This window comes from Lipotes vexillifer, unplaced genomic scaffold (genome assembly GCF_000442215.2).
Source record: "Lipotes vexillifer unplaced genomic scaffold, Lipotes_vexillifer_v1.1 scaffold624, whole genome shotgun sequence".
Classification (NCBI taxonomy): Eukaryota; Metazoa; Chordata; class Mammalia; order Artiodactyla; family Lipotidae; genus Lipotes; species Lipotes vexillifer.
Genome location: NW_006771007.1, coordinates 261,830 through 274,393, shown reverse-complemented (window position 1 = coordinate 274,393; position 12,564 = coordinate 261,830). Strand labels below are relative to the sequence as shown.

The 12,564-nt window shown below is 51.3% G+C and overlaps 1 protein-coding gene across 1 annotated transcript in view; it reads right to left on the bottom strand.

The window, feature by feature from the left end:
* Positions 1 to 12,564, bottom strand: part of FGD1 (FYVE, RhoGEF and PH domain containing 1) — a 35,951-nt gene that overhangs the window by 22,672 nt on the left and 715 nt on the right. The window lies entirely within an intron of this gene.

Below are 12,564 nucleotides of genomic sequence, written 5' to 3'. Positions count from 1 at the left end.
CTGCTGAACTCCCTGGCTTCCTTCAGCTTAGTTTAGTCGCCCCAATACTTCTGAGCTCTGCTCTGAGCCTGGTAGATTCTGTGCTGGGGGAGTTGAAAATCCTATCTCTGCCCTCAGGGAGCTCTGAAGGGAGGTCCTTCCCCTCCCCTAGATATCACAGCCCTTCCCATTTCCCCATCCCATCCCCACACCCCTTAAGTCCTGCATTGATTTTCTCCAGGCCATTTTTTTACATTTAATTTACTTTTTTTGGCCAAGCTGCTCCACATGTGGGATCTTAGTTCCCCGACCAGGGATGGAACTTGCGTCCCCGGCAGTGGAAGTGTGGAGTCTTAACCACTGGACCACCAGGGAAGTCCTCCAGTCCATTTTTTATGGTTGATAATCCACAACATTCTCTCTTACACATTCACACACATCAACACTCACACCCACACACCTGACAAGGTCTTCCACCAGCACTGCCCCCTTAACCACTGGCATTAGAACAGAGGCCACAAAGGGCATCCCACTCCTCGCCATGAAAGTCACACCACCAAATACTTCCAATGCAGGGGGCACGGGTTCGATCCCTGGTCTGGGGGGGGTGGTGGAGAAAACCGCAAAGACCTGGTGAGAACCACAAAGCTGCTCACACGTCCACATGCAACACGCTTGGCACAGGGTGTGCACACACAGCCATACTCAGGCGTCTCTTGTCACTGATGGGAAACACGCCCTGGGCACCCCAGGATGCCTGGGTGTGGCCCTGGCTCTGCTGTGGACGTGGGGGTGCGCCCTCCGACAGGCCCCTCAGCAGGCCGAAGGGCAATCTTGATCCTGACCCTGAGGGAGCTCCCAATCTCAAAGACAAGAAACTCTCATTCAGGAAAAGCTAAGTGCGGCTCAGGAAGTGCAAGGGGGTCAGCCTGTTGGGACTGGGGAAGCTCAGGGGAGGGAGAGGCCAGGGACAGGATGGCCAGATAAAATACAGGATGCTCAGTTACGTTTGACTTTCAGATAAGCAATGAATAATTTCTTAGTATAAGCATGCCTCATGCATACTAAAACTGTATTATGCTATACTAAAATTTTTTTGTTGTACATCTGAAATTCAAATCTAACTGTACTTTTTTGGGGGTGAACTCCAGAAGCCCTGGTCAAGAAGGGATTCTAGTGAATGAGGTGGAGCCAGGCCTCCGAGGTGGCACCAGGCAAGCTGTGGCCTCTACCCAATTTCCCTGCAATGGGCACCTGAATGCTTATGACAGTGACATTATTTCAGGGATCACCTTGAATCTGGTCTTATTTATTAAAAAAACAAAGTCAATAATTAAAAACCTGTGGTACTTGACCATTCCAAAGAAGGGTGGCATGATCACACTCACTGACCAGACTGCATGGGTTAAGGTGTTGTGAAACCTTCACTAGGAACATCTGGCTCAGGAGTAACACAGACCTCAGTTAAATCCTAACACCCTCACTTACTAGCTGTGTGACCCTGGGCAAGCCTCTCCATCTACCTGAGCCTCAGTTTCCTTGTGTGGAAAATAGGATAATAATCACAGCTCCCTGGTTTTGAGGAGTCCATGAGACAAAGAAGGGAAAGAGCATAGTGCTCCCCCACCCACAGAGCAATGTGGCTTGAACTTGAAAGCCAACAGAACCGCACATCCACAAAGACACAAAACTACGCACACAGATACATAAACCCACAGACCACAGGATGCAACCCAACACAAAGCTATCAACACACCGAGAAACGTGTGCAAACCCAGCCAGAGATGGACACAGAATCCAGCCCCACTCTCCTTGGCAGCTTCTCAGATCAGGGCGGGATTCCTACTAGAGGCGGAATGGCAGAGAAAAGACAATGGTACCCCATCCCCCATTCAAATTCAGTTCAAATATAGAAACCAAAGAAAACCATAAAATAAGTGTCAAGAAGTATAACAGAGTTTGGAATTTTCCCATGACAACTTACTGTTAGTGAAATAGCAAACTCATTCCAAAAATTGTTTCTGGTAGCTTCATGCCCCTGCCTGGCAGGTGCTCTGAGCATGTGCTTCTGGGCTTACTGGCAGAGTGGGTCTACCGTCTAGCTGAGTTTGAGGACAATGACTTTACCACTGGAACTGGACCCTTACCTCTTTCTGAGAATTTCAGCTCCCAGCTCTCCCCATCCCTGGCCAGCAGCACCCCCTCTCCCTTCTCCCAGCTTTAGCCTTGGCTTAATCTCAAGACAGCTAATAGGACCCCAGACTGGACCTCAGCCATTAACGCCCTGGTGACGTGGGGAATCGCTTCACAACTCTGGACCCCGATTTCCCCCATCTGCAAAATGGGGAGAATATGTGTGTGCTTCTCATTGTGAGGAACTGGTGAGATGCTACTGTGGGCAGAAGCCAGCCCTAGCACTCAGGCCTCCTGACCCCCAGTGAATGGTTCTTCCAGCAGCCCTCAGCCTCCAGGCTGAGAGGTAGGCCCCTAGGACAGTTGAATTCCTGGGGGTGGGGTGGGGTGGGGAAAGGGAGCAGAGGGAGTGGAGAAGAAAGAACAGCAAATAAGAAAGTGTCCTTTGGGAAGCCAGCTCCGTGGGGGGGCTTGGGGGGAAGGGGAGTCCCTTAGCTTGAGAAAAAAGCAGAGGATAAAGGTGGAGTAGCTGCCCCACCTCTTCCCACCTGCCCCTTGAATGTGAGGTCCATCCCAGCTGCCCTGCTCCACCTTTGCAGCCAAACTTGCTTGGCCTGGCAGATGTTCTTTCTGAAAATTTAAACACAAAGCTCTGTCAAGATTGAGAAATGCAGGGGGAGCTGTCTATCGGAACCCTGTGGCTAGCCCGAAGATCCCTTCCTTGAAGTGGACTGCTCTTGTGAACATAAGGACTCTGCAGAAAAATGGAGGCACCTTTTGCAGAGTGAAGGCATTTTTGGAAAGTGGGAGCCATTCTGGCAAGTAAGGAGCTTCCTAGAGTGTTCCCTCTTGAAAACTGGAGAAACTTTCTATAAAATGAAGGTCTTTTAGATAAAAAGAAGGCTCCTTCTGCAAAGGGAAAAAGTTTCTGCAATATGAAGGCACTTTCTTCAAAGTGGAGGGACATTCTGTAAAGTGAGGAGAGTTCTATAAAGACCCTTTTGTAAAATGGATGATGTCTGTAAATGAAGGACTCTTTGACAAAATACAAGACTGTTCTGTAAAACGGAGGAACTCTTTTGTAAAATGAGGCTCCTCTGTAAAGTGAAGAACATTTTTGTGAAGTGTGGACCCTTGTGTAAAGTGAGGACCTTTTTGTAAAATGGGACAGTATAATGCAATAGGGGATGGTGAAGACGGGGGTAAACTGGAGAGCGCATGCCTCACTTAAAGTAGGGATGGCAGCTTCTCCCCTCTATCTAATTGTCATCTTGCAGTAATGGGGGCCCTGCATTTTCAGTTCTTCCAGTACTTCAAGAGAATCAGAAATCCAGGCTTTTATGTGAAATCCCCTAATTTTAAAAACAGTGAGTAGGCCAAATGAAACTTTTGAGTCAAATTAAACTTGTGGGCCACCAGTTTGCAATACCTGAGTTAGATGGTCCTTAAGGTCCCTTCCACCTCTGCCATTTACCTCCTGCTCTATCTGATGTGCTCTGGCCCTAGGGCAGCAGCTTTGGAGTCCCTCCTCTACCCCCTGGAAGGGCCCAGTCTCTTCCGGGCCTGAGCACTCTCAGGGAGCTGGCTCATGCAATACTTGTCAGCAGTTCCGTGAACTGGAATCTGCCTTTCGTTCTATCTGGTCTTCTGCCTTGTGCAGGATGCCTGGTGAAAAAACCAGGAGACTGCAAGAACTTTTAGAACTCTCTGGAACTCAAGGTGCTCAGTTTTTTGTGGAGGTTATAAGCTATGAGGATTCAACTGTTTGTTGAGCTCCTACTCTGCACCAGGCATTTTGTTGATGCTTTCCTACAGGGCATCCTCCTAACAACCCTGTATGCTATTAGCTCCATTTTACAGATGAGGAAACTGAGGCACAGAGAAACAAGATAACTTGCCTGAGGATACACAGCTAGAAGTGGTTGAACTGAGACTGGATCCCAAGTGTGTCTGTGTCCAGAGTCACAGAGCACATCCTCAGTCAATGTTTGCTGAATTGCGAAAGAAATCACATTGGGGGCGGTGGGGGGGAGGTCAGAGAACTTTCTAAAGGAAATGGTTTTTGAGTTTGGCCATCCAGGTTGTTTTTTCAGGTGTAGATAGACTGGGCACAGTCCTGCAGGCAAGGGAAGAAAAGTGAGCAAAGGTGTGGATACTAGGGGTGGGGAGGTGAAGAGTGTGTTTGAAGGGCACAGTGACCAGAGTCTTGGGTTTGTAAGAACAGGAGGAAGGGGCAGAAAAAGCCAAAAGACAGGAAGGCACCCTCCTTCTCCACCAACCACTACTACCAAGATACAGACCCATAAGGGCCATGCAGAGGCAGGCACTGGCACAGAAACACACACACACACAGAGTCTACATACAGAGACCCACACGCAGAAACATCTGGAAATGCCCCAGGGGCTTAGAGCCAAGGTGTCATAACATGGGAACACATAACATATACAGACCCAAAGACACACATAGACACACATGGATATATAATGACACACACTCAAACATACACATGGATATACAGAAACAAGAACATTAAAATATACACAAAACAGACCCATGGGGACAAAGACAGCAAGGCAGCCAGGCACATGTGCACGCGTGCGCACGTACACACACACACACACACACACACACACACACACACACACACACACATCCCACAGCCACATGGGAGCACAGACAGCCCATCTCTCTTCCAGTTGCTTGATTGCTGTTGAGGGCCTGGCCACCTCCTCCCAGCATCTCTGGACCTGAGGCCAGAGAAGGCTGGGGGTGGTAGCTCCACCCCCCAGGGAGGGGCTGGGGACTTCAGAGGACAGGAAGGGAAGGGAGTGGAGCTGCAGCTGGGAGCACTGGGGGCAGTAATTACCCAGTGCTGGGGCTGCCACGCTGGCTGTGATTTCCCTCCTCTTGAGGACAAAGCCGCTAGGGGATGGCCCCTCTGACCCCTGCTGTGTGTGACCCCAGAGCCCCCAACACCCACTCCTCCCCCCTCCCCCCTGCCCCCTCACAGAGGCCTGGTCAAAACTGAGAGTTGGCAACACAGAGACTGGGACAAAAACAAGGAGGAAGAAGACAGGAAAACTACAGAGACCCAGAAAATTGGACAGCTAGAGAGGGAGACAGGAAAAAATGGGCGGGGGTGAGTCAGAAGGGAGACAGAGACAGTGAGGGATGCAGGCCCAAAGAGGCAAGGGGACAAAAAGAGCAGACCAGGGCCACTTGTTGAACATGGCTACAATGTGCCATGCCGAGTGCTCTGCTCTACCTGTGGCATTTAATCCTAACAACCCTAGGAGGTGGGGATGCTAACCCCATTTTGTAGATGAGAAAACCGACGCTCAGAGGGGTGAGGTGATTCGCTCAGGATCACATGAAACTAGGAAGTGGCAGAGCTGGGTCTGGGGGGCTCTCACCACTGCCTGCCCCTGACAGGGACATGGTGCCCAAACAGAGATCCCTGAAGGAATTCTCCGGAGACAGAAGCTGTCGGGGAGATCTGGAGACTTGGAGCCCCTAAGAGATGCAGAGTGAAAGAGCCCAGCACCTTCCCTGCCCCCTCCCCTGCGCCCCGGGTTGGGGAGGGGGCCGCAGCTACACCTGGAACACATTAGGCTGGGAGGCCCCGCGTGGGGAGCAGGGAAGAAGCTGGAGGGGGGGGCAGAGAGGGTGAAGGTGAAGTTGAAGGCAACGGCGTGGGCGGCGGCGAGGGCCTAGCAGGCCCAGGCAGAAGGGCTTCTATGCCAGCTTCAGCTCCTTGGGGCCAGCGCTGCCAGTCCTGCCTTTCCCGCTTTCTACAGACGCCTTCCCTCCCTGACTTAACCCCTTCTCTGCACGGGCCACAGGGAGGTGCTGCGGAGCGCTGAAATCCTCCAGCAACGGGAAAAGCCTTCAGTTCCCTCTCTGGGCCTCAGCCACACACCTGTGCCCCTCACCCTCCTGTCCTTAGTCTGGTGCCCAGATGGACACAACTGATGCCTACTGGGCACTGCCCCTTTTTCAGGCTCCTCAGACTCAGTGCATCTTAAAACCCAGCTCTATCCCAGCCCCTAGTGGCTCTTCCTCCTGTTTCCCCACCCCAGGAATGGCACCTCCAGCCACCCATTTCCCTAAGCCAGAGGCTGGGCTTTCTCCACGACTCCCCCTGCTCCCTTAACTCACACGTCCAGCCAGACCCCAAGTCCTACAGACTCAACTTCTTAGGAGGGCAGGAATCCATAGACTATTTTTCCCACTCCAGCCTCCTAACGGGTCTCCCTCCCATCCTCAGGGCCCTCTACAAGGTATTCTCCACACCACAACCAGGTTATGAAAACACAATCCCCTTCAATTTCTGTAGCCCGGTGAAGGGCTCCCCTTGCCTCGGGGGTAAACTCCAAACTCCTGAGCTAGGAACAAGTAAGGCCCAGCTTGAAAACACTTCCCCACCCCACCGCCACCCCCACCCTCCAGCCACAAAGGCCTCTTGTCTGTTCCTCGAAAGTGCTCTCCTCTGCCTGGGGCTTCAGCACATGTCATTCTCGTGGGCCTGAACAGCTTTAATGCTTCTCCTTACCTCTGGACTATTTATCCATGGGATCTCAGCTCAAGTGTCCTCTTTTCCCTGCCTGCCCCCTCCTCATCTGTTCCTTCGGCATCTGTGCTTGGAATTTCCTGTCATGTATGTCTTCCCTGCTAGAAAGGAGGTCCACGAGGACAGGGACTGAGCCTGCCTTTTGTTGCCCACCCAGCAATTCACACAGGGCCAAGCACAAAGTAGGTACTCAATAAACATTTGTTAAATGAAGAAATGTCCTCCTTCTTCCCCTCTTGCACTCTCCCTTATCTGCTCACCAAGTACTTATGGATGCCCTACTATATGCCAGACAAATGCGATGAACAGGTCCTTGATGTTACAAATGGGGAAACGAAGGCCTTGAGGTGGGAAGGGAAGCCTGAGGGCACAGTGAACCAAGGGCAGAGTCAGGAGTGCAGAGGTGCCTTCTGCTATTGCCCTCATCCTTGTCTCCAGCCCTCTGTGTTTTGAGGTACCTTTTGGAGGTGTGATGCCTTCCAGGTCCAAGGAACTGGGTACTGGAGCCTGGAGAGGCTGGACTCACTGCTCCAAGGATGTCTGCTCTCTCCAGATGAGGGCACTTAACACTTCTGGGCTGGGCAAGGGCAGAGTGCACTTCCTGTTCTCATTCCAGACAGGTCCTAGCCCCACCCAGCCAGCGTCTGGCCAGCTCCACATCTGCCTAAGGCATTTAGCTAACTGGTCCCCAGAATACCATGGTTGGCATCTGTCTGGAGCACTGGTAGCTGCTGCTCACCCTTGAAGGAGCAAGTAGCCCCAGCCAGGCTGTCTCCTAGGGGCAGAGGCACGTCAAAGAGCCGAGCAATGGGGGTGCCAACCATCTGCAGCTGGAAACTTCAATTCTTTTAGTCCTGTCTGGAGAAGTCCTTTTTGCAGCTACCCAGTCTTTACACTTTGTTGTGTTTGTTTGGGAGGCCCCAGCTGACTAGAAACCAAATCAGGGTCTTTTCCCAGACACTCCCCTGGAATCTCAAACTGCTGCTCTCCAAAAATCACCAGCAGAGCCCACCACTCCCTCCTGTCATGAGTCCCCTCTTCTCCTTTCCATGAGCAACCTCCCTCTATGGTCTCTCAGGATGCCCTCAACAGGGAAAACATGGAAGGAGCCACAGGAATTTACTTCACCAATGTTTGATTTGCTTTTCAGGAGTACTCCCTCCATTCTTTGCAGCAGCCACTACCCTGGGTATATGTGAAATGGGTCTCAGCTTTATGCAAATATACTTTAAAAACTGCTCCTTCCCCCACCCCACCCCCAAATGACATTTCTAAGGCAAAGTTTGGGTGACTCTGCTGACCTCACTATCTGACCTCACTATCTATGTCTTCAAGGATGGGACTGGGGCTTCCCTGGTGGTGCAGTGGTTAAGAATCCACCTGCCAATGCAGGGGACACGGGTTCAAGCCCTGGTCCAGGAAGATCCCACATGCTGCAGAGCAACTGAGCCCGTGAGCCACAACTACTGAGCCTGCACTCTACAGCCTGTGAGCCACAACTACTGAGCCGGAGAGCCACAACTCCTGAAGCCCACACGCCCTAGAGCCCTTGCTCTGTAGCAAGAGAAGCCAGAGCAACGAGAAGCCCGCGCACCACAATGAAGAGTAGCCCCTGCTCGCCACCTGGATGTCCCCCCAGGCCTCTCAAATGCAACAGGTTTCAAACGTACATCAGTATCTCCCCCAAAACCTGCTCCTTCTCTTGCAAGTAGGTGGCCCCACCAGCATCCACCAGGTCACCATAGTTGGTTTCAGAAAACAACCCAGACTCATCCTGGATTTTTCCTTCTTCCTCGGCCTCTACGTCCAAGACACCACCAAGATCTGTCCATGTTAGCACCAGAATATCTCTCAGATCTTACCTTCCTCACCTGCCATCACTCTAACCCAAGCTACTATCACCTCTTGCTGGGATGACTGTGACCCCTACCTGCCAGTCTCTGACTCTACTCTTGTGCCCCTACCATCCACTCTCCACATACAGCCGTGGGGATTTCTCAAACACCCATATCTGAGCACATCATTCCCCTTCAAAGGTTCCCCTTTGCCCTCAGGATAAAGTCCCTTCGCCAGCCTTATCTCTCTACTTCTCCCAATACCAGCCCCTGTCCAAGGATGCCTCATGTCTCAGTGCCTTTGCTCCCACTGAACTTCCTACCTGAACTGCTATGTTCCTCCTAGCTCTGCAAACCTTGCTGGCACCCCTCTAGAGCCCTTCCTTTGGGCCACGCCCTGTGCTGGGTGCTGCTGATGCCAGCGTTTCCTCTGCCTAGAGTCCCAGAACTGTAACTGCCTTCCAGCTTAAACTGCCAAATGGCAGCCATACATAAGAGCTAGGCATAAAGGGTAAACTGAGGCTGCCAGTGTTTGTGCGTATGTGGATGAGAGGTTGACTCACTCCCTTTAGCTTAGATCCCATGCTTCCCTTCAGGGTTGGGAGTTATGGTGGGAGGCCCACACAAGGCCCTGGGGAGAGGGCCTCAGAGTGGAGGCTGATGTGGTATCCTAATGATGCTGACTCACTGTAGGACCGCAGCTAAACTGCCTCTCAGAGTCTCCACTGTCCCAGCTCAAGGATGGTTCCCACTCTAGGCTATACATCAGAATCACCTGAGGAGCTTTCAAAATAGATTCCCGGGTTGCAACCCTAAGATCCTGGAGCTTTGAGGTAGAGTCTGGGAATCACATTTATTTTTTCAAAGTCAACAAGGGGGATTCTGATGTTCATCCAGTATAGGAAACCCAGGACCAGACGGTGACTAGGGGCCCTTCCAGCTCCAATTCTTATTCTAAGAGTGTCAGATGATGGCCCAGGCTCCAAATCAGAAGGAGCCAGCCCCTCTTGCTGCCCCCCTCAACAGGCTGAGTCCTTCCACTACCCACGAAAAGGCTTTAACACCAGGTGCAACTCCTTTGACTGAGCTAGGGTCAAGTCCCAAGCTATCCCCCAATCAGCATCTGGAAAGATATTCCCAAAGCTGAGGAAGAGAGCAGGGCTCCCCCCAAATCTCTATGAGCAAACCTACACTTGGGAACTCCTTTCTGACTCTCTCAAAGCCCTCTCTGGTATCTCAGAGTTTAGTTATCTCAGTAACCCAATAAGGCCTTAGGTTTTATCAAACCGGGAAATGGGCATAAAAACAATCAACCAACCCCCCACTAGGAATCAGGGTAACTAAAAGAGAAAGCACTTTGAAGCAATTCAAAGCTTTTATATGGATAAGATATATTATTTTAAAAACCATCCCCCCCCACCAGGATGGGCCACTGCCCCTAAGGATGGTGATTCTATAAAGGCCTCAGCAGTCTGAGGGAGGAAGCGGGGAGGCACACGGAAATCTTAACATGTGGACTAAAATGTTTCAATCCTTTATTGACGAGCCTCTCTCTCTCTCTCTCTCTCTCTCACACACACACACACACACACACACACACACACACACACACATACAGCCCCTGCAACTACCAACCCTGCCCTCTTTGGGCCAATTATAGGCAAGTCCTGTGGAGAGAGAAGCAAGTCACTTGTGCCTACCCCTGGGCTGGCTGGGCAGTGGGGGTGGCGGGCTCTCACGCCCCATGCTGCTGTGAATCACATGGCCCAGCGCTTGTCTTGCCAGGGCCTGAGTAATTCCTCTGCCTCTTCTTCAGAAGGTTTTTCTCTTATTTTTTTTTTTAAATTTTATTTCATTCTGAAGGCTTTGCAACCAGTATCTCATAGACTTCTCATGGCATTCTCTAGATGAGGAAATTGAGGCTCAGAGAAGGGAAGTCACTCACCTGGGGTTCCACAGTGAGTCAGTTAGGAATGGTTAGATGGGAGGCCAGGTCCTTCCCTGACACCTTTCTTATTCCCACTCCTCAACTTGAAGTGAAAGAAAGAAAAAGACACCCACCAATTCGAGAGACAGGGACTTCATTGGGAAAAAGGATCGTAGGAACTTTGTGCTGCTTTTTGCGGGGAGGAGGGGAGTAGTTCAGGATGGGTATTTTGATTGTAATTTGGAAGGACTGATGGAGTAGAAAGAATCACTGCTGTGTATTGATCAGAGGCCAGAGACCAGGGGCCTAGATGCTGCCCAGCTACTGACTCCCATACCAAGAGTATCTGGAGGGCAGGAGCTCAGTTGTCCTTCTCTTAGACAATGGTTACTGAGGGCCTACTATGTGATCCCTTCTTATCTCTTCAGGCATTTGTTCAAGGATTTATTGAGCACCTACTGTGTGCTAGGCACTATGATAGTTGCTGGGGATACAACGGTGAACAAAACAGATATAATCCCCTTGCCCTCACGGAGCTCACATTCTAGTTGAGAAAGACAGGCAATAAATAAGTAGACACATAGAATAAGATAACTGTATATGTACTAAGCACAAGGATGGAAGTGCAGTGGCAATTTCGATGGAGACCCACAAGGGCCCCTACCTAAAGTGATCAGGGAAGGTCTCTCAGAGGAGGTGACATCTGAGCTGAGACCTGAAAGATAAGAAACAAGCCAGGTAGAGAGCAGGGGGAAGAGCTGCCAGGCAGAGGGGAAAGCAGATGCAAAAGCCCTGAGGTGGGAGTGCTTGTGGCATGTTTTGGGATCTGAAAGAAGGTGCTGCAGTAAAGTGGGTGAGTAACCTGCTCCACACAGTGTCTGTCAAGGGGAGTTTGGAAAGTCAGCAAGAGCAACATGCAGGGCAGGGCATTAAAGGCCTGTTGTCAGCTGGTTATCTCCAGCCCACACTGAGGGAGCCCCTGAGAACTCCCAGAGGTTTCACAACTAGCCCAAGGTCACAAGAGCAGCAAGGGGCACATGTTGCCCATACTTTTATGCTTTACTAATGCTACCTGGTACTGGGCCACAGTCCCCCCCAAACCTGAGAAGCCTGGGATGTGGACCCTGGGAGGTCCCAGAGGCTCAACAGCTACTTCAAGTGTTGCCCAGGGGAAGGTACTGCTCTTCCTCCATGGCTCCCGGGCTCAGGTCCACATGGGATGTCCCCAGATGGGGGAGGCCCTGCTGGACTCCTCAGACACTCAGTTCTGTGCAGTGCAAAGGTCTCTCCAGGCAGTGGCCTGTGGCCCCAGCCTGACCTAGAGCTGCTCCACCTCTGCAAATCCAAGTTCAAGCATCCTGACTTCGCCTCACAAACAACCTTATTAAAGCCCTGCACCTCTGCAGCTCTGCTACAACTGGCTTCTGCCTCCCCCATCACCACCTTTCTGCTGTCTCCCTACCTACCAGCCCCTCCAGCCCTTCCCTCCAACTTGACCCCCAAGGCCCACCTCTTCCACCTTTGTCTCTCATCAGCACCTTCTACTCCCTCCTTCCCTTGTCCTCCTGCCACATACACCTGGCAAAACCCCAACCTTGGATCAATCCACCATCCCTCTTTTTTTTTTTTCCACTCATACTCCAGAGCTGCTGAACAGTACAGGAGAAAATCACATAAGCAGAAGGCTTGGCTTTACTTTCATGGTCTCCAACCTCAGTTTGGGAAGCAGAAAGACCATAGACTTTGGACTCAGATCTGGTTTGGAATCCTGTCTCTATACTAGCTGTGTGACCTTGGGCAAGTTACTTAATTTCTTTGAGCCTCAGTTTCCTCCCGTACAAAATGGGTCTAATGATACTTACTTCACAGGAGGCTCCTGAAGATGAAATGAAAACCCATGTAAAGCACCCAGTGCCTGGCACAACGTAGGTGCTTGGCAAATGGGAGACTCGTTCTTTTCTCCCATTCCCCCAAACAAATCCCCTTTTTACTGCCTTGCAATCCAGCCCCTTTTTCTTAGAGTGCTCCCTCTCCCATTAGCCTCAGCAGGTAGAAGAGAAGAGGGTCGGAAGGATTGAGGGGGCACAGGGGACAGAGAGGAGGCGGGAGCCGGGGGGGG